This window comes from Bombina bombina, chromosome 7, assembly GCF_027579735.1.
Source record: "Bombina bombina isolate aBomBom1 chromosome 7, aBomBom1.pri, whole genome shotgun sequence".
NCBI lineage: Eukaryota > Metazoa > Chordata > Amphibia > Anura > Bombinatoridae > Bombina > Bombina bombina.
The window spans coordinates 555,566,691-555,588,333 of NC_069505.1; the positions used below are offsets into that span (position 1 = coordinate 555,566,691).

Sequence of the window (21,643 nt, forward strand, 5' to 3'; positions counted from 1 at the left end):
CTCTCCTATCAGTTCTCAGCAGCTCTCCTTTCTGCTCTCCTATCAGTTCTCTGCAGCTCTCCTTTCTGCTCTCCTATCAGTTCTCAGCAGCTCTCCTTTCTGCTCTCCTATCAGTTCTCAGCAGCTCTCCTTTCTGCTCTCCTATCAGTTGTCAGCAGCTCTCCTTTCTGCTCTCCTATCAGTTGTCAGCAGCTCTCCTTTCTGCTCTCCTATCAGTTGTCAGCAGCTCTCCTTTCTGCTCTCCTATCAGTTGTCAGCAGCTCTCCTTTCTGCTCTCCTATCAGTTCTCAGCAGCTCTCCTTTCTGCTCTCCTATCAGTTCTCAGCAGCTCTCCTTTCTGTTCTCCTATCAGTTCTCCGCAGCTCTCCTTTGGAGAGGCGCACCTCGTATTTACCATAAAAAAAGTTGTTTTTTCTCCATAGGAGAGCTGAGGAGAACTAATAATAAATGTATACAGTCGGATTAGTATCTGCGCCTTATTTATCACTGAAAATGAGCAACTATTCTTCATGTAAGTCGTATATGAACCAATAGAAATATTTATACAGCCCCACTAGTAGCTTTTCTAATGCTCCTCTTCAACAAACCGTCATGGAAGAAAATAGATCTAAGTTTTTATTGTTTTTGTGCTACTATTTTAGCGCTTCATTTATATCTTATTTTTATGCCCCAATAGATATAAATTTTGTGTTCTGTTATATATTATTTTTATGCCCCAATAGATATAATTTTTGTGTTCTGTTATATATTATTTTTATGCCCCAATAGATATAATTGTTGTGTTCTGTTATATATTATTTTGGCGCTCCATTATAGATATATTCTATCAAGCCAATATAAATTATTATTGCGCTTTGTTATAGATAATGTTTTCATCTTGTAGAGACCTTTTTTTGTAACTCTGCTTCTACAACTGATTTCTAATGCTGTTCTCCACAGGAACTTGAGGTGGAACTTTCAGTCCTACACAGGAGAATATAAATGATAAAGTTGTAACTAGGAGAATTAATGAGGAGAACTATATAAAATATGACTTAAAGGATCTAATTTAACCCTTTTTTGGAGAACATGTTCTTTAAGGAAAGTGAGAACAGAGTAGGAGAATTTTACAATCGAACTTGCCCAATTTTAGGCACATTTTGAATGATAAATAGGGGAATTATTTCTCATGAGAACTTTTAGGAGAAAATATTGGAGAATTGCAGATCATGTCGCTGTCAGCATTTATCATTGCACAAGCAGTTCTGGTGAATTGCTTGTGCAATGACGGCCCCTGCAGATTCGCAGCAAATCGGCCGCTAGCAGGGGGTGTCAATCAACCTGATCGTATTCAATAAGAGGGATTGCTGTGCGCCGCCTCAGAGGTGGCGGACTAGTTAAGGAGCAGCGGTGTTAAAGGGACATTAAACACTAAATACATGCTAGATAGAATGATGCATTCAAAGAAAAGATTAGTCCATGAGTAACATGTAGATGTATTTTTTAAAGTTTCATTAGTTGTTTAAAAAGTGACAAAATAAGTGTAAAGTTTTAGTGTCTATAAAACACTGGGAGCTGCCATGTTGTAACTTGTGTTACCTTCTCTGCTGTGGCCAATTAGAGACCGTTATAAATAGGTCACTAGAGTGTGCAGCCAATGGTTGTGCTGGATTTAACAGTGTTCTGCACTTCCATTTCTAACAGGAACTGAAAAGCTCACAATTTCAGAATGGAATTACAGGAAAAGAGGACAAAATAAATAATGAAAGTATATTGCAGAGTTGTTTTATTATATACAATGTATCATTTTATATTACCATCTCAAAGTGTTTAATGTCCCTTTAAGACCACTGCATCTTAACTCCTGTTTCCGGCGAGCCTGAAGGCTGACGCAGAAAAAGGGGTATACGGCCCCATTTAGGCCGTGATAAATTGTCCCCTATGTGTGAAATCAGGCTGACCAGAGAATGAAAAGGTGTCAAACCTGCCAATATTGTATATTGCCTTTAATTTTCAAAAACAAATATAATTTTATAAATAAGCAAACAATATTAGATGTCAACAGGAAAGAAACTTTATTTGTTTAAAAATATTTTATTTATAATTTAATTTAAAAAAAAAATCTAGTTGAAATTATTTACAGCCTGTGTTCTGGGTAAACACCCTCTTAGGATCACCATGTTGCTTTTTGGATCAGGTTTGTCTAATATTTATCCTTGAAGACTGCAGACGGACCAGATGTTAAAGGGATAGTCCACTCTAGAATTATTATTGTTTAATCCCTTTATTACCCATTCCCCAGTTTTGCATAACCAACACAGTTATAGAAATACACTTTTTACCTCTGTGATTACTTTGTATCTAAGCTTCTGCAGATTGCCCCCTTATTTCAGTTCTTTTGACAGACTTGCATTTTAGCCAATTAATGCTGACTCATAAATAATGCCACAGGAGTGAGCACAATGTCATCTATAGAGTACATATGAACTAGTGCTGTCTAGCCGTGAAAAACTGTCAAAACGCACAGAGGTTAGAGAGGCGGCTTTCAAGGTCTTATAAATTAGCATATGAGTCTACCTAGGTTTAGCTTTCAACAAAGAATACCTAGAGAACAAAGCAAATTTGATGATAAAAGTAAATTGGAAAGCTGTTTAAAATTGCAGGCCCTATCTGAATCATGAAAGTTTAATTTTGACTAGACTGTCCCTTTAAGGGCATCCTGTATGAGCACAGCTGAGTCACTTAGGTGCTTAGATTTTCTCACAAAGGGATATTTGGTCTGTCCCTAGCCCTTGAGGATAAATGCTGGACAGTCCTGTTTTAGACTCTAGAATAACAATGTGATTAAATGAATAAATCAATCAAAAATGCTCACCAAAGACATTATGATAAAAAACAACTAATGACACTTGTGATGTCACATTAATATATCTGTGTGTGACATTTATATCGGTGTCTTTGCACTTTTTTAAAAAACACGCTCTCATTTTAAGAAAAAACAGGATACGTGATTGGTCAAATGGAACAAAGTTATATTTGTTTTACCAAATACAATGGCTCTGTATAACACCAGAGATCTAGGTCTGATTGTGCAAGAAGTAATATCACTAATTATAAGGGCCCTGGTTTTAAAAAATAAAAAAAACACCACTGAGCTTGAATTATGTTAAAAAATGTGCTAAGTTTGTATTTATTTGTCCTATTACTTTATTCATGTGTTTATTAACAAATTCCTCAGTGCGACTTATCATCATCATCACTTTTCATTTAACCAAAAAAACGATTTTCTATGATATTCACGTAAACAGAAGCACCGTAGGAGCACGTCATTATAAATTACTTTTCAATTTACTTCTATTATTATTACTTATATTATGATTAAATAGAGGTAAATTGGAAAGTTGTTTAAAATTGTATCCTCTATCTAAATCATGAAATAAAAAAATGTCGTTTTCATGTCTCCTTAAGTGTCAGGAAATGCTGTTATATTATGTATTTGGTATAATATAAAACAATAGTATTTGGAAAATGTTATCTGTTTTAATCCATTAACTCTTGATATTAATAACTGGAAAAATTTGTACAAATCCTCAGTAATTTAGCAAATTCCAAGAAAAACACTATTTACATTAGAATTTAACAAAAATACAAACCCGCTCCTAAATTCCTATTTTAGCCAAGCAAGTAAATGAATGAATAATGCACTGAATGAGTCAGACGGTTTAACATGATTGTGTGTGAGATGAATTTACAGAGTATTAATCTTATAGTAAGAAGTAAAATGACAGTAAACAACTGTGTATAATGTAAAAGCAGATTATTTCAGATGTGTATGTGACACAGTCATGTGCCAGAGTGATATAAACACACAGCGCACGCGGGAAGGGATGTGACTCCTCCCTCTCAGATACTGGCGGATCCTTCAGCACTTGTGTGTGACTTGTAGCCCTTAAATAGAGAGAAAACAGGATTTAGTCAATTTATAGTTTAAATTTCACATTTATAATTAGACTATGTTACAAATGGAAGAAAACATATGGTATGAAATGTATCAGCATGTACTGGATTATAACAAGCTAATGAGATACCCCAGTTGGTTAATGCACCAGATACAGTCAGTAGCTGCACAAACCTCAGGGTTACAGGTTCTAATCCCATTAATAAGATAATAAAAATATACACATAATTCCCAACACTGCAAAGACTCTTTCTGGCACTGGGAGTTCTAGGCTGTATGAGGAAGACTTGTGGGTGTTGAATGGCAGGGTGGAGTTGCTGGTGTTCTGTGGGAAGGGTTGAGGTGTTCCATGGATAGATTTAGGGTGGACTGTGGGCGAGGTCTGGACAGTCCATGTTTCACTTTGGAAGCAGGGACATTTAGGAAAGCAGAGGTTCACAAATCATGACAATGATATAATAAGTGCGTTGGTTGGGAGCTCAGTATACGCAACACTATTGTTATTGAAGACGGTGCTGATTGAGCACTGGTGAGTGTGTGTGCACTCTATACGGCCAAAACTACCTGGACACCAGACCATCACACCTATATGAGCTTCTTGAAAATCTCCTTCAAAAAACATAGGAATTAATATGGAATTGCCCACTCCCCTTTGCAGTTATAACAGCATCATCTCTTTTGGGAAGGCATTTCCAAAAGATTTTGGAGTGTGTCTCTTTCAATTTATGCCAAGAACAGCAAAAGAGCATTTGTGAGGTAAGGCTTTGATGTTGGATAAGATGGTCTGGCTCACAATTGGCATTCTAATTTATCCCAAATGTGTCCAATGAGATTGAGGTCAGCGCTCTGTGCAGGCCACTCAAGTTCCTCTACACCAAACTTGTCAAACCATGTCTTCATGGACTTTGCTTTGTACACAGGGGCACAGTCATGATGGAACAAGGAAGGGCTTTCCTCAAACTGATGCCACAACGTTGGAAACCCAGTTGTATAAAATATATTTGTATCATCTAGCATTAATATTAGGGACAGAACTACGGGGGGGGGGTACAGAGTTCGCAACTGCGCCCGGGCCCCTTGGGGGTCCAAGCTTCAGCAAAAAAAAAAAATTCTTTAATAAAAAACATTGACCTTCCACTGCCTGCACTGATATTATGTTAGTGTGACATGATGCTTCACTAGTGTCTCTGACTACAGGGGTTAGTGTTTCTGTTATACCCATTGGCCGCGCCGCGCCCTGAACTTAGTTAACTTCCATCATGATCCCTGACTCTGAGCCTGATTGACTGTGATTGGCTTTGGCAGTTGACGTGCCGTACACACATTGGCTCCGCTCCTGACTGCACGGGTAGTCTGCTCAATCGACTTGTGACTGCACGTGTAGTCAGTCAGTGTAAGAAACTGAGTGAGAGACGAATGAAGAGCAGAGGTAGCTGAGAGAGGAGGGTGGCTATAGACAGCTACTCGGCTAGTGGTGGTGAGTCAGTGTGAGGCTGAGAGGCATTGTGGCAGGCTACCAGGCTGATTAAATTGAACCAGTAATTGGAGTAGTGTACTGGACAGGTGTCAGGTGGTCAGTAGCACAATGCCTGCAATCGGTGAGGCTGAGCATTTTAGGGGAGTATCATGGCCGAACCATCTAACAAACTGTATCACTTCACAGTCACACACTACATATAGTACTGACTGGAGGGGTAGTAGGGACCTAGGGTCACCATATCACCATAAAAAGCATGGCTCAGTGCAAATGGGAAGCCAAGGAGCCAAATCACTGCTGGATAGGTGTAATGGACAATTAATAACTGCATAACAACTCAATATACTACAAGATGCTTTTTTTACCTGCTAACAGTCTGCTATCTCACCGGCAGATTACAGACTGTCACAAACTCACTATATACACTACTGGTGGGTTAAACAGTGTCACTATATACAGTAATAGGGGGGGGGTCAGACCATTTCACAGACTGTGGGCACAGGGTTCCCCCTTTTGCAGACATGTAATCTGATTCACATTTGTTTTTCTGTGTTAAATGTATCAAATTAAATTTGTTTTGGGGGGTGGGGTGTGTGTGTGTGGGGGCCCTTCTTAGATTCTTGCACCTGGGCCCTATGGTTTCTAGTTACGCCTCTGATTAAAGATGATCCTTCACTGGAACTAAGGGGCCTAGCCCATACCCTGTAAAACAGCCCCAGACCAATATCCTTCCTCCATCCAATTTTACAGTAGCCACTATGCATTCTGGTAGGTAGCATTCTTCTCGCATCTGCCACACACTGCTTTTTCCACCACACTACATGTGAAGCTCCTGATGCACAGTTCTTGTGCTGACGTTGCTTCCGGAGGCATTTTGGAACTCTGTAGTGAGCGATGCAATAGATGATAGTAGCTTTTGTATATACTATGCACTTCAAAAATCAGATGCCCTACTCTTTGAGTTTGTGTGGTCTTCACAATAATAGCACTTACAGTTGTCCAGGGCATATCTAGTGCAGAAATGTCATGAACTGACAGTGCCACATTTAAAGTCCCTGAATTCCTCATTATGACCCTTTGTACTACCAGTTTTGTCTATAGAGATCCCATGGCTATGTGCTGGACCTTATGCTCATATTAGCAATGGGCATGGCTAAAACACCTGAATTAAACAATTAGTAGGGGTGTCTACATACTTTTGGCTGTATGAAAAACAATCATGTGCAAGTATTAACATGGAGCCTATATGAAAGAAAAATAATACCATATTATTCAAAGCAGTTTCAATTTAGTGATTAGATCATAGTAGACCCATATAAAATAGTGATATTGAGCTATCTGCAAGTGCAGTGATTTCCTCTGTTTATATGTAGTGAGAAGCAACTTGTACTTTTAATAAAGTTTAGTTACTTTATAGAGTGCAATACTTAGCAACAAGAGTATAATCTTTTTAACTTTAGCTGGGATGAGCTTCAGGAAGTCTTATACCGCAATTCTGACTAAGGCATTGGAAGTGTTTGAGCGGTGCTGAATCATACAGAGTTTTCTCTTTAACTGCTCACTCCCTTTGGTTCAGAGCTGCCCCACAATTCCATGTATGATATTCAACGTATTGGTCGATTGACTTGCAGGACATTATTAAGGAATTTGGCATTTGTTCTTGTTTTGATCACTTATGATATAGGGTAGCATTAGTGATATATATGACTAAAAAATGGCTTATTTGGCTTAATTTGAAATGTTAGATTACCAGAGGGCTCATTTTAGAAAGATTGATCCAAATTAGTTAATGGGAAACACGTTAGCGTGTAGGGGAGTGGCAGATGTGTATTTTGATTGGTTATGTGTACTTTAATAAATGACTCTGTTTGCAAGAGAATGCTATGAGGCCGATTTATCATGTGTCTGGCGGACATGATCCGCTGTAGAGTATCATGTCCGCCGCACATCGATAAATGCCAACAGCATACGCTATTTGCATTTATCATTTCACAAGCATTTCTTGTGAAATGCTTGTGCAATGCCACCCCTGCACATTCACGGCCAATCGGCCGCTAGCAGGGGGTGTCAAGCAACCCAATCATATGCGATCGGGCGGATTGCTGTCCGCCGTCTCAGAGGTGGCGGACGAGTTAAGGAGCTGCGTTTTTAAGACCGCTGCTTCTTAACTCCTGCTTCCGGGGAAACAGCTGCATATAGCAGAATTCGGGGGTTATTAAATAGGCCCCAATGCCTGATGAAGCGGTGTGTTCACTGAGAAATGCATTGTGTTTGAATAAAGGAAAGTTCTATTGCATCTCCCTGATTATAACTGTTTTTATTATGCTATTGTAATGTCATCCGGAGTCAATAGAGCCTGGACTTGTGGTGGTGGATATGCTGTAGTCAGTGAGCTGTGACACTGTAATAACATAGTCTGCGTCTATCAGCAGACGGGAGTGCTGCTTCATTTTGATTATCCTATACAATCAGATCAAGTATTATCTGGTGCACCTTTTGCTCTGCACATTGCATGATGCAATTAATCGCAATATGAGGCTGCGCAATATTTAAATCGCATGAGGCTACAATTTATGTTATCAAAACAAACAACAACAAAAAAAGTCTGAAATGGTTTAACAAGTCATGTCAGTCGCACAAACGCTCCAGTCCAGCAATAGCACTGATCACTTCTCCAGGGGGTCGGACCACGTCTGTAACACAGTCCTAAGGTGTGCACAGACATAACAGGTGCCAAAGGGAACAAACCATGCCATTCTTAATGCAAAATGTATGTTTAAAAATATTTTAATAAAATCGCAATATTTCATATAAAAATCGTGACATTTGTTTTTTCCCATATCGCTCAGCCCTTTATATATAAATAAATATATATATTATTGTGCAAAAGTTTTAGGCAGGTAAAAACAAAATTGTAAATTAAGAATGCAAACAAAATTTTAAGTGAGTGAACATAAGAAAAATCTTAATCAAATTAAAATGTTGGTATGTGACCACTCTTTGCCTATAAAACAGTATAAATTTCTCTAGGTACACTAGCAAGCAGTTTTTTAAGGAACTCAGTAGATAGTTTGTTTGCAACCTCTTGGAGAACTAACCACAGTTCTTCTGTGGATTTAGACAGCCTCAGTTGCTCCTGACTCTTCGTGTATTCCCAGACAGACTTGATGTTGAGATCAGGGTTCTGTGTTCATATCATCAATTTCAGGACTTCTTGGTTTAATTTACACTGAAGGTAGTTCTTAATTACTTTGGCTGTATGTTTGTGGTCGTTGCCCTGATGCAGAATAAATTTGGGGTCAATCAGATGCTTACCTGAAGGTATTGCAGGATGGATAACTATCTGCATGTATTTCTCAGCATTAAGAAAACAATTCTGACCAAATATCCAACTACATTTGCAGAAATTCAGCCTTGAAACTTGCAAGGAACCTCCACCATGCTTCACTGTTGCCTGCAGACAATCATTCCTGTACAACTCTTCAACCCTTAGGTGAACAAACTGCCTTCTGCTACAGCTAAATATTTAAAATGTTGACTCACAAGTCCAGAGCACCTATTGCTATTTATCTGCACCCCAGTTCCTGTGTTTTCCTGCATAGTTCAGTCATTTGGTTTTGCTTCCATGTCAGTTATGTTTTTTTGGCAGTAAGTCTCCCATGAAGACCTCTTCTGACCAGACTTCTGTTGACAGTAAATGGGTGTACCAGGGTTCCATTGGTTTCTGCCAATTGTGAGCTGATAGCACTAATGGGCATCTTCTGATTGTGTAGAGTAGTAAGTATGATGTGTCTCTCATATGCTGCACTCCTAGGCATCTTCTGATTGTGTAGGGTAGTAAGCATGATGTGTCTTTCATATGCTGCACTCCTGGGAATCTTCTGATTGCTGCACTAAGTTTCCTTGGCCAACCTCTACAACTGCAGTCCTCAATATTGCTCGTTTTCTTGTGTTTCTTCATAAGAGCTTGGACAGCATATCTGGAAACCCGTCTGCCTTGAAATTTCTGCCTGGAAGAGACCTTGCTGATGCAGTATAACTACCTTGTGTCTTGTTGCTACGCTTAGTCTTGTCATGCTGTATGACTTTTGACATTAAATAGTGTTCAGCAACTTCACCTTGAGTTTGTCTGTTCCTTGCCCAGTTTTATTCATCCTACACAGCTGTTTCAGTTTATGATTGTTTTTCAACATACATATTAAATTGATAATCATTAGCACCAATTTTCTATAATTGTTTAATCATGTACCTCACTATATAAAGTACCTAGAAGAATTGATGCTGTTTTGAAGGCAAAGGGAGGTCACACAAAATATTGATTTGATTCAGATTTTTCTTCTGTTCCCTCACTTTGCATTTTATTCATTGCTACAAAATAAGATATCATCTAACTCAGACATAGGGGTCAATTTCTCAAGCTCCATACGGAGCTTGATGCCCCATGTTTCTAAGACCGCTGCTCCATAACCTGTCCGCCTGCTCTTAGCCGACGGACAGAAATCAACCCGATCCTATTCACATCGTATTCATTGACACACCCTGCTAGCGGCCGATTGCAGCAGTTTATGCTGTCGGCATTTATCGATGTGCGGCGGACATGATACGCCACATCGTATCATGTCCGCCCACACTATCATAAATTGACCCAATTGTGTCTACTCCAATAAGCAAAAGACAATGTAATTTATGCCTGTTAGAAAATAAGACTTAAGATGTATAAGTTAGAAATAGGAAAGTTATATTACATCAAATTGTGATCAATGCTGCACAAATAAGTAAATTTAGGTACCTGATAACTGGTGTGTATAATAATCACATGTATAAATATGTCAAATATGAAAGAAAGTATTTACAGGTACATTTATCAAGGCGTCAATCTCGGTGCATTCGCGATGGGCTATACGCTCGCCATACATCACTGCCACAAATCCACATTCAATGGCATTATTTATTAAAAAGTTTGTCAAAAACACACGTGTCAAGTACGGCGCAATGAGCATCGGATTGTTGATAAATAAGAGTAATTGATGTCACGGATATTCTGTTTTTTCCAACTTTATTTATACCATTTCATTACTGTCCATGAACAAGCACATTTCTCTAAAGCTAATCTTATTTTTAATCTGTTAATGTCCCTGAAATAGCTAGATTTATACCTGAACAAACAATAATATCTCATAGAAACTTATTTTTCTATTTATTTTTTATAAAGAAAATCTGTATGCCTCTCTCATGTTTTTCTCTTTTTTCAAAATGATTATTAATGCTAGAATTTGTACATATATCTCTGCACATTCTTGTATGTATGTATGTATGTATGTATATATGTATATATATATATATATATATATATATATATATATATATATGAAAAATAAAAATATTGAACAGAGATATATGTTAAATATCTAAGACAATTGTGTTAAACAATAACAGCCACATAGGTCACATGTAATCAAAGGACACAAATATGCAGGCTTAAGCCTAAAAGCACAAGTCCCATCGCACTTGAATGGTCAGTCCCATGAGCATATGTAGAAAAATGACCTAAGTCTTTATCGGGTGTAATTGATAAAGGAGGCTTGTAATGTCCCAATTGAGGAAAGGAACGCAGCGTAGTCAGCAAAGTTCAGTGGATATGTGCAGGATTAGTATAGATTAGTCCTCAACAGCCAATAGGATTGAGCTCGCATTCTATTGTTCCAATCAGACAATAGAATGCAAGCTCAATCCTATTGGCTGTTCCAATCAGCCAATAGGATTTTTTCTACCTTAATTCCGATTGGCTGATTTATTAGCAATCTGAATTGAAGGGACTCTGCAGATGTAAATGATAAAAAAAGAAGGCGCCACCATAGTGCACAATCAGATGTATATAACACGCCAAGTAAGACCGTACTTACAAGATATATGACACTTGAGAAGTGTCACAACCGCCTTCTGGACTATTATAGAGTCGTCCAGCTAACTCCCACTGGTAAGTTTCTGATATCCTTCTTGATGTGAGAGCGGCGATGAAAAAGAAACCTGTATCCAGCATCAGTTCCACAGAGCAGGCTCATCCTGTAATAGCCAATGTTGCTTGAGATACAATGTATCAAGGGAAAAGTAGATAAAAAATAGTTCGTGGCAAAGTCTTGTAAAAGCAAACAGACTTTATTTTTAGTACAAAAGCACAACGTTTCTCGGTCTCTCCTGACCGTTTCCTCAGGTGCAATATACATAATGATTTAAACCACAAACTTTTATTGCCGCATTCTCGGCGTCTCCTAAGGTGGACAGCGCATGCGTGAAGGTGTAATAACTGTATAGAGCTTCCATTGGTAGCTTAATAGCCAATGATATGAGCACAAATGCCCAAGCCTTTGAGTATAGTCAAATCATAAGCGCTTCCATTATAAAGCTTCCATTGGTAACTTAATAGCCAATGATATGAGCACAAATGCTCAAGCCTCTGAATATGATATGTGCAGGATTAGTATAGATTAGTCCTCAACAGCCAATAGGATTGAGCTCGCATTCTATTGTTCCAATCAGCCAATAGAATGCAAGCTCAATCCTATTGGCTGTTCCAATCAGCCAATAGGATTTTTTCTACCTTAATTCCGATTGGCTGATTTATCAGCCAATCTGAATTGAAGGGACGCCATCTTGGATGACGTCATTTAAAGGAACCTTCATTCAGTCGTCGGATGAAGAGGATGCTCCGCGTCGGATGTCTTGAAGATGGATCCACTCCGCGCTGGATGGATGAAGATAGAAGATGCCGTCTGGATGAAGACTTCTGCGCGTCTGGAGGACCACTTCTGCCTTGCTGGATGAAGACTTCTCCCGGCTTCGATGAGGACTTCGGCCCGGTTGGGTGAAGACGTCTCCCGGTAAGGTGATCTTCAATGGGTTAGTGTTAGGTTTTTTTAACGGGGGATTGGGTGGGTTTTAGAGTAGGGTTGGGTGTGTGGGTGGTGGGTTTTAATGTTGGGGGGGGGTATTGTACTTTTTTTTTCAGGTAAAAGAGTTGATTACTTTGGGGCAATGCCCCGCAAAAGGCCCTTTCAAGGGCTATTTGTAATTTAGTATAGGGTAGGGCTTTTTTTATTTTGGGGGGCTTTTTTATTTTATTAGGGGGATTAGATTAGGTGTAATTAGTTTAAAAATCTTGTAATTATTTTATTATTTTCTGTAATTTAGTGGGGGTTTTTTTTCCGTACTTTAGATAATTTTATTTAATTGTAATTAATTAATTGTATTTAATTTAGGTAATTAATTTAATTATAGTGTAGTGTTAGGTGTAATTGTAACTTAGGTTAGGTTTTATTTTACAGGTAAATTTGTCTTTATTTTAACTAGGTAGCTATTAAATAGTTAATAACTATTTAATAACTATTCTACCTAGTTAAAATAAATACAAAGTTGCCTGTAAAATAAAAATAAACACTAAGGTAGATATAATGTAACAATAGTTATATTGTAGCTAGCTTATGGTTTATTTTATAGGTAAGTATTTAGTTTTAAATAGGAATAATTTAGTTAATTGTAGTAATTTTATTTATATTTATTTAAATTATATTTAAGTTAGGGGGTGTTAGAGTTAGGGGTTAATAACTTTATTATAGTGGCGGCGATGTTGGGGGCGGCAGATTGGGGTTAATAAATGTAGGTAGGTTGCAGCGACATTGGGCGCGGCAGAGTAGGGGTTAATAAATAAAATGTAGGTGTCGGCGATGTTAGGGGCAGCAGATTAGGGGTTCATAAGTATAATGTAGGTGGCGGCGGTGTCCAGAGTGGCAGATAAGGGGTTAATAATATGCATGTGTCGGCGATGTCGGGGGTGGCAGATTAGGAGTTAATAAGTGTAAGATTAGGGGTGTTTAGACTCGGGGTTCATGTTAGGGTGTTAGGTGTAGACATAAATGTATTTCCCCATAGGAATCAATGGGGCTGCGTTAGGAGCTTTACGCTGCTTTTTTGCAGGTTTTAGGGTTTTTTTCAGCCGGCTCTCCCCCATTGATCCCTATGGGGAAATCCTGCATGAGCATGTTTAGCCAGCTCACAGCTAACGTAAGCAGCGCTGGTATTGAGGTGAGATGTGGAGCTAAATTTTGCTCTCCGCTCACTTTTTGGCGGCTAACGCCGGGTTTGTAAAAACTCGTAATACCAGCGTTGTCTGTAGGTGAGCGGTGAGCATAAACTGCTCGTTAGCACAGCACCCCTGTTACCGCAAAACTCGTAATCTAGGCGATTGTTAGAAATATTACACTGTGTGTCCTAATGTCATTGTCAATGTTTATCTCTAATACTAATGTCACATATACATACTTTCAAAGTATAATACACAATGTAACAAATGGCACTTACAAGTTCTGATGAGTGATCAATGAATCAAGTATAGAGCAAATTGATTCGTTAGTGAAAAATGTATATTTCAATCAGATTGGCTGCTTTCATTAATCACGTGTTTATGCATTTACCAATAAGAAGTTGTGGAAATCTTTACTAGTTTGTGGGTTGTTTAGGAGTTTGAGTATTGCGTCAAATTTGGTACGAAAAGTGTTGTATCAAATTTGGTACAAAGTGGAGAGATTGGACTTGTATTACATGCGTTAAACATGGTCCCAAAAAAAAGGAAATTAGCTATATTATGTAATGTATTTCATTTTTATTCCTATATCTACTAGTGCACTAAATTTGAAGCAATACTTTGCACCAAATTTGGAGCAATAATATTGTCCCTTAGCTTTGCAATGAGAGACAAAGATGTAACATAATCCATAAGTAGGGTAACATCTCCCTAATTTACTTTTATTATCTAATATGCTTCATTGTCTTGCAGCATCGAACATAACATTTCTATGTTTTAAGACTCCCATTGATTTCTATGGTATTCACAGTCTCAAGGGTGGCGGTTTGAACGATGGGTACGCTGCGTCGGAATTGACGCAAGTGTACCTGTTGAATGTTTGATAAATTGGGAAGAGGGTCAAATGGAGTTTAATGTGACGGCAGATAATCAGTATTCCGCTCGAATAACGCAAGCATCGATCTGCATCGGATTGATCTTGCGGGAGCATATATTACGTCACACTTTTAAACATTTGACGATGTTGACGCTTTGTTAACTAAGGCGGATCAACTTTGCGTCTAATTTGACACGGAATTCCAGCGTATTTTCAGATGATGCCTTGATAAATGTACCCAATACTGTAATATAGCCAATATTGTTTAGGTGTATCAAGGTGTAATGAAAATATACCAACTTATACACTCTGACAGGTCAAGATATACATTGTTTACATGCATGAAACAAAATTAAGTGATAAGAGGAAAAAGACCAATATCTGTTTATGTGAATCCCTAAAAACCCAAATTAATAATTGTTGTAAAATACTGGAAAACTACCCACTTCTAGTAATACATAAAATATATTGATGAACATATATGTATCTATGTACATATGTACTGTATATACCTTGTATATAAATATGTATCTATCTAAATCATGACATTTTAATTCTAAATTGGTATCCCTTAGTTAGACAAAAATATTAAGTAAGTGTATGAAGATTAACATATATATATATATTTGGACATGAATAATATATATATATATATATATATATATATATATATATATATATATACTGTATATCTCCCCTATCTCCATATGTTTAGCGTCTATGCATATCTATTTTAAATAAGGTTATAAAAGTTACTATATGCCCAACTTTAAAAGACAATGCCTATGTGATAACTGATAAAGACATGAATATATATTTGTGTGTATTTGGACCATTTATAAAGGCTAGCTCACCTCTTAGATAAATGAGAATATATATATATAAATAATATCTACGGAAAAATGAATATAAGCCATAGCTCACTTCTCTGGCAACTAATACTCACCCATCTTGTGGCCAGTTAATAAAATTACAACCAGCTATACCTAACATTGAGTGAACTATCTCAAGAGTTAATTGTAAATCATCCAATCACAGTGTTTTAGATCTTAGCACCTCTATGAATGGCTGATAGACAAAAGGGCAGGGTTACAGTTCAGGATAAAAAGCCCAACTCACAGACACAAAAGGACTCCCTTTACTTTGTGGTTCTTGCTGAAAGCTCTGCCCGTTTTTCTTTCTGAATGAAAGAACATTTTGGATCCTGGCTGTAACACACTTTATACTTTTGGCTGAGCTAAGAAAAGGAATCTCCCTGCTGAAACTTTTTGCCTGTTTACCTGTGGACTAAGATATTTTTGAGTCTGGACACAGAGGGAACACACAGAATCTTGGCCAGAGATACTTAAGACTTGGAAAGCAGAAATTTGTGGGAAGTATAAAAGCTATTTAAATTTATTTAAGCATTTATTAGAGGAGTGCCTGAATCAGTGACACCGAAAGAATTTCAGACATATCTCACAGCCCTTTTTGCTTTCTTGTTAGGAGACCCTGCATTAACAAATATTAAGTGGGAGAGAGCACATCGTGCTTTAAGATCAAAACCAAAAGATAACGCACCACCAAGAGATATAATAATAAAATTCAAGAGCTTCTTGAAAAAAGAAGAAATATTGACAGCATCAAGGATGAAACAACCAATCAAATTTAGAGGTGTAACACTACAATTTTACGCAGATATATCTCCAAGAACACTCCAGAAGAGAAAAGAATTTGCCCCGCTTACTATGTTGTTAAGATCCAAAAGGATAAACTATCGATGGGGTTTTCCGTTTCATCTTTCAGTAATACATGAGGATAAAAGAATCACATGCTCCAAATTAAAAGAGATACGGGACTTTTGTAAAACCTTAGGATTAGAACAACCAGATTTACTAAATCCACAACAGAACGCCATAACGGATATGGGGAATATAAAGAGGAGAACACAAGAAGAATGGAAAACGATCCCGGTGAGGAAAAAAGGGACTACTGAAAGTACAGATGCTGGGATGGAAAACTCAAATTTAATGGTCAGGGATACAGGAATGCCAATTATAGCAAATGAAGACTTTTCAAGAGAGAAATAATGTTATCCTTAATGGACTAAATAAGAAGAAATGGTGAGATACAGTATTGTGTTTACTATGTGTATTGTGCTTACTTTGTAATATTGTGTAGGTTAGAACATGAGTATAGTACTAGATATATAGTAAGTTAATATGTATATTAATCATATGTAAACTATCTCTGAAATGATAGATATACGATTGAGTTGTTATGGGTTTTTCTTTCTCTCTTCTTTTCTTCCTTATATATAAAAAAAAAAAAAAAAATGATAAGGGAAATAAGTTGGTCTCCAAGGTCCTTCCTCAAACTTCATTTCTTAAAAAAGAGATGGAGTTGTGGCTTCATTTTGAAGCCAATTATTGTTTTATGTTTTGGTTTTTGTTAAGGTATAAGTGGTATAATCAGTTAACTACTATGATGAATAGAAATATGTTGAATTGTAAGACCAATGATAACAATAGATTCTCGTCAGGATTAGCTGTCAAATTTTAAATGATATGTTGCGGTGTCTTCAGCGGTGCAGAATCTACAAATTTAATTTCTCAATAGAATATGGCAAATATTAATAAACAGCAATTAATTTTAATTACACAAAATGTAAAAGGTTTTAATATACCGCAAAAAAGGAAACAGGCCTTTCTAGATTTCAAGCTTAAAAGGGCAGATATCTTAATGCTTCAAGAGACACATTTCAGACCAAATAAAGAACCAAAATATTTGGATTTTAATTTTGATCGTCATTACCATAGTTCTATAAACACTAGACAAAGAGGAGTTAGTATATTAATCAGGAAGGGGATACCATTTCTAACACATAAGGTAGATAAAGATAGGGAAGGCAGATATTTGGCAATAAAAGGATTATTATATGGGAGTCTGGTGACAATTGTAAATATATACGCACCTAATAACACCAACATTGAATTTTTTAAAAAGATATTTAATAGAATTTTGGATTTTGCCCAAGGAATGCTAATTTTAGGAGGAGATTTAAATTTCCCATTTGACCCAAATCTAGACTCCTCAGTCTCAAAATCTACAGTGTCTCAGAAAACACTCAAAACCATATGGTCCATTTTTGCTAATAAACATATACATGATTCATGGAGATACTTTAACCCTAATAAAAGAGACTATTCTTTTTTTTCACATTCTAGTAAAACATATTCACGACTTGATTATATTTTTCTTGATCAAAAGAGTCTGCAGTTTATTAGTGGAGCTTATATTAGTCATACCTCGTGGTCAGACCATTCAGCAATGTTAATATCTTTAGAATGGCCGACCAAACCAAACACCCCTTTTCTGTGGAGATTGGACGATTTTCTATTGTCTGACCCAACAATTACACAGAAGTTATCCGAATCTCTACAAGAATTCTTTAATATAAATAACTCACCGGATGTGACCCCATCAATACTATGGGAAACACATAAGTGTTATGCCAGAGGGGATCTTATAAAATTTAATGCATATGTAAAAAAAAAAAAGAGAAGGGAAAGATATAATTCCTTAACTAGAGACCTATCAAGACTAGATCATTTACATAAGCTTAATCCTAAAGATGTTAATATATTAAAACAACTAACAGAAACTAGGCAGGTATTGCAAAATCATCTAAACCAACAAGCCTGTCAATCAGCCCTCCATTTAAAAATGAAATTTTTTAATGAAGGTAATAAATCCGTAAAATTGTTAGCAAGGGCACTTAAAAAGAAAAATCTTAAATCCTATGTACATGAATTAAAAACTAAAGATGGGAAAAGCGTAAAAACTATAAAGGATATAGGACAAACTTTCAGTAACTACTACTCAGAACTATACAACTTACAAGACAAATCCCCCTCTGAAGTTTTTGTTAATGAATGTAAAAAATATATTCAAGATACAGATCTTCCATCCCTCTCTATAGAAATGAAAAATATGCTAGATCAACCTATAACTATTGAAGAAATAGCAGAAACTATTACAAATTTAAAAATGGGGAAAAGTCCTGGCCCAGATGGCTTAACGGCAAAATACTACAAAACCTTTCAGAAAATACTCATTCCGTATCTACTTAGGGTCTTTCAACAAATAGATATAGGTAAACCTTTTCCTCCAAATATGCTAGAAGCTAGAATAGCTGTTATTCCAAAACAGGGGAAATCAATGGACTCCCCAAGTAATTACAGACCAATTTCCCTACTAAATTTAGATATAAAGATATACGGGAAAATTTTAGCAACGAGAATAAATAAGGTACTACCTGAACTTATTCATCTTAATCAAGTGGGCTTTATCCCGGGGAGGGAAGCAAGGGATAATACAAATAAAGTTATACAGATCTTAGAATATGTGAAAAAAGAAGGTATCCCAACTGTTATCTTAGCAATGGACGCTGAAAAAGCCTTTGATCGGCTAAATTGGCAATTTTTGCGTCTAACCTTATATCAATTTGGTTTTAGTAAAAAATTTATAGAAAGAATTTTCTCCTTATATAACGCACCTTATGCAACTGTCAAATTTAACAACTCAATATCAACACCGTTTAATATAAGTAATGGCACAAGACAGGGGTGCCCATTATCACCTATATTATTTGCAATAGCAATTGAGGTGATGGCATATAAAATCAGGAAAAATGAAAATATATATGGTATTAAGATAGGGAATATTAACTTTAAAATCTCACTATACGCAGATGATGTCCTTTTTACATTATCTGATCCTGCTAAATCTATCCCTGCAGTTTTAACTGCACTTACAGAGTATGGTAAATATTCTAATTTTTCCATAAATCATTTGAAATCAGAACTCTTGAGTTGCGGACTAGATAATGTAAATCTTCAATTAATCACTCAAAATACTAACCTGAAAATAACTTCGAATTCTATTAAGTATTTGGGAATCACTATAGCGAATAATCAAAGTGATCTAGTTAAATTAAATTATGAAAAATTATATCTGGAAACCCAGATGGAAATAAATAGGTGGAAAAAGAGACCACTTTCTTGGTTAGGGAGAATCCAAGCAGTAAAAATGACTATTCTCCCAAGATTATTATACTTATTTCAGACATTGCCAATCCCTCTATCTACTAAGTATATTAATAAGTTTCAATCTCTACTAAAGTACCTTGTTTACTAAAATATAGGAGAGCAGCAATACTACAGAGAATAATGGATTGGAGTAAGAATTTTAAACTGAAAGAATGGGTACAATTAGAGCATAACTTAATACAAGTTAGACAATTAGGGAGCAATTGCTGGTTACCTATAAAGACATGGCCAAAAAATATGCAAGTATACCCAATCTTTAAAGAATTGATACGAACGTGGGAAACCATCCTGAAATTAAAAAATCCAATTTCCACAATACCTTCTCCACTTACATCAATCATACTAGACAAATCCTTACCATTTTGTAAATATGGAAGATAAATTAGTACAATCACACTGGAGGATTCATTACCATTCTACATTTTTATGAATAGAAACAGTCTAAAATCAAAAGTAGAATTAATTAATACTGGGGTGACGATATTTAATTCTTGGTTTAGGTACTTTCAGCTTAAATCTTTTTTTGATACATACATAAGAAAAAGAGACTTAACTAGACAAAGGCTTCCTTTTGAAGTATTATGCTCAGGGAAAACACCAACAAAAGGTACATTGTCACTTATTTATAAAACAATAATGGTATCAACAACTTTAGATTTTCCATCTTATACTAAGGCATGGTCCCGAGAGTTTATAATACCACCCACAAGGAAAGAATGGAATATAATTTTTCAACGTCATATTAAAGCTTCAACATCGTCTAGTATACAAGAAACAAATTATAAATTTTTAATGAGATGGTATTTAACTCCTAAAAGGATTAAAGCCATATTCCCTAACTCCTCAGATCAATGTTGGAGAGAATGTGGAGAAATAGGTACAATGTTACACTTATGGTGGCTATGCCCAACAATTTCTACTTATTGGTCGCTAATAATAACTGAGATAAATAGACTATTAAAAATAAAATTGGCATTAGATCCAATAACCATTCTACTATTTAAGCCAATACCAAAAATATCAACATTACAAGATAAAGCACTGTATATTCTCCTGAACAGTGCCAAACAGACTATACCTAGACTTTGGAAACAGAAAAGAGCTCCGACAATAACAGAATGGAAGTCACAAATAAAACACTGGTATTACAAGTTTTCTGAATGGCTGCGTTAGCCTCAGAAAAGTGAGCGTTGAGCAAATTTAGCTCCACTTCTACCTGTAATACCAGCGTTAGTGGTAAGCTGGCAAAACGTGCTCGTGCACGATTTCCCCATAGGAAACAATGGGGCTGAGACGGCTGAAAAAAAAACTAACACCTGCAAAAAAGCAGTGTTCAGCTTCTAACGCAGCCCCATTGTTTCATATGGGAAAACACTTTCTAAGTCTACACCTAACACCCTAACATGAACCCCAAGTCTAAACACCCCTAACCTTACACTTATTAACCCCAATCTGCCGCCCCGACATCCTCGCAACCTGCATTCTATTATTAACCCCTAATCTGCCGCTCCGGACACCGCCGCCACTTACATTATCCCTATGAACCCCTAATCTGCTGCCCCTAACATCGCCGACACCTATATTATATTTATTAACCCCTAATCTGCCACCCCCAATGTCGCCGCCACCTACCTACAACTATTAACCCCTAATCTGCCGACCGGACATCGCCGCCACTTTAATAAATGTATTAACCCCGAAACCGCCGCACTCCCGCCTCGCAAACACTATAGTAAATTTTATTTACCCCTAATCTGCCCCCAAACGTCGCCGCCACCTACCTAGAATTATTAACCCCTAATCTTCTGACCCCAATGTCGCCGCTACTATAATAAAGTTATTAACCCCTAAACCTAAGTCTAACCCTAACCCTAACACCCCCTAAGTTAAATATAATTTAAATACATCTAAATAAAATAACTATAATTAAATAAATTAATCCTATTTAAAACTAATTGAATAATTACATTGTAGCTATTTTAGGATTTATATTTATTTTACAGGCAACTTTGTATTTATTTTAACTAGGTACAATAGCTATTAAATAGTTAATAACTATTTAATAGCTACCTAGTTAAAATAATTACAAAATTACCTGTAAAATAAATCCTAACCTAAGTTACAAATACACCTAACACTACACTATCAATAAATTAATTAAATAAATTAAATACAATTATCTAAA

General features: G+C 36.5%; 1 protein-coding gene across 1 annotated transcript in view; it reads right to left on the bottom strand.

The window, feature by feature from the left end:
• Positions 1-2,030: 2,030 nt before the first annotated feature.
• Positions 2,031-21,643, bottom strand: part of LOC128667033 (H-2 class I histocompatibility antigen, Q9 alpha chain) — a 554,857-nt gene continuing 535,244 nt past the window's right edge. Inside the window, exon 8 of the mRNA XM_053721895.1 lies at positions 2,031-3,927. The gene's annotated coding sequence lies outside the window, so the exon portion shown is untranslated. The remainder of the gene's footprint in view (positions 3,928-21,643) is intronic.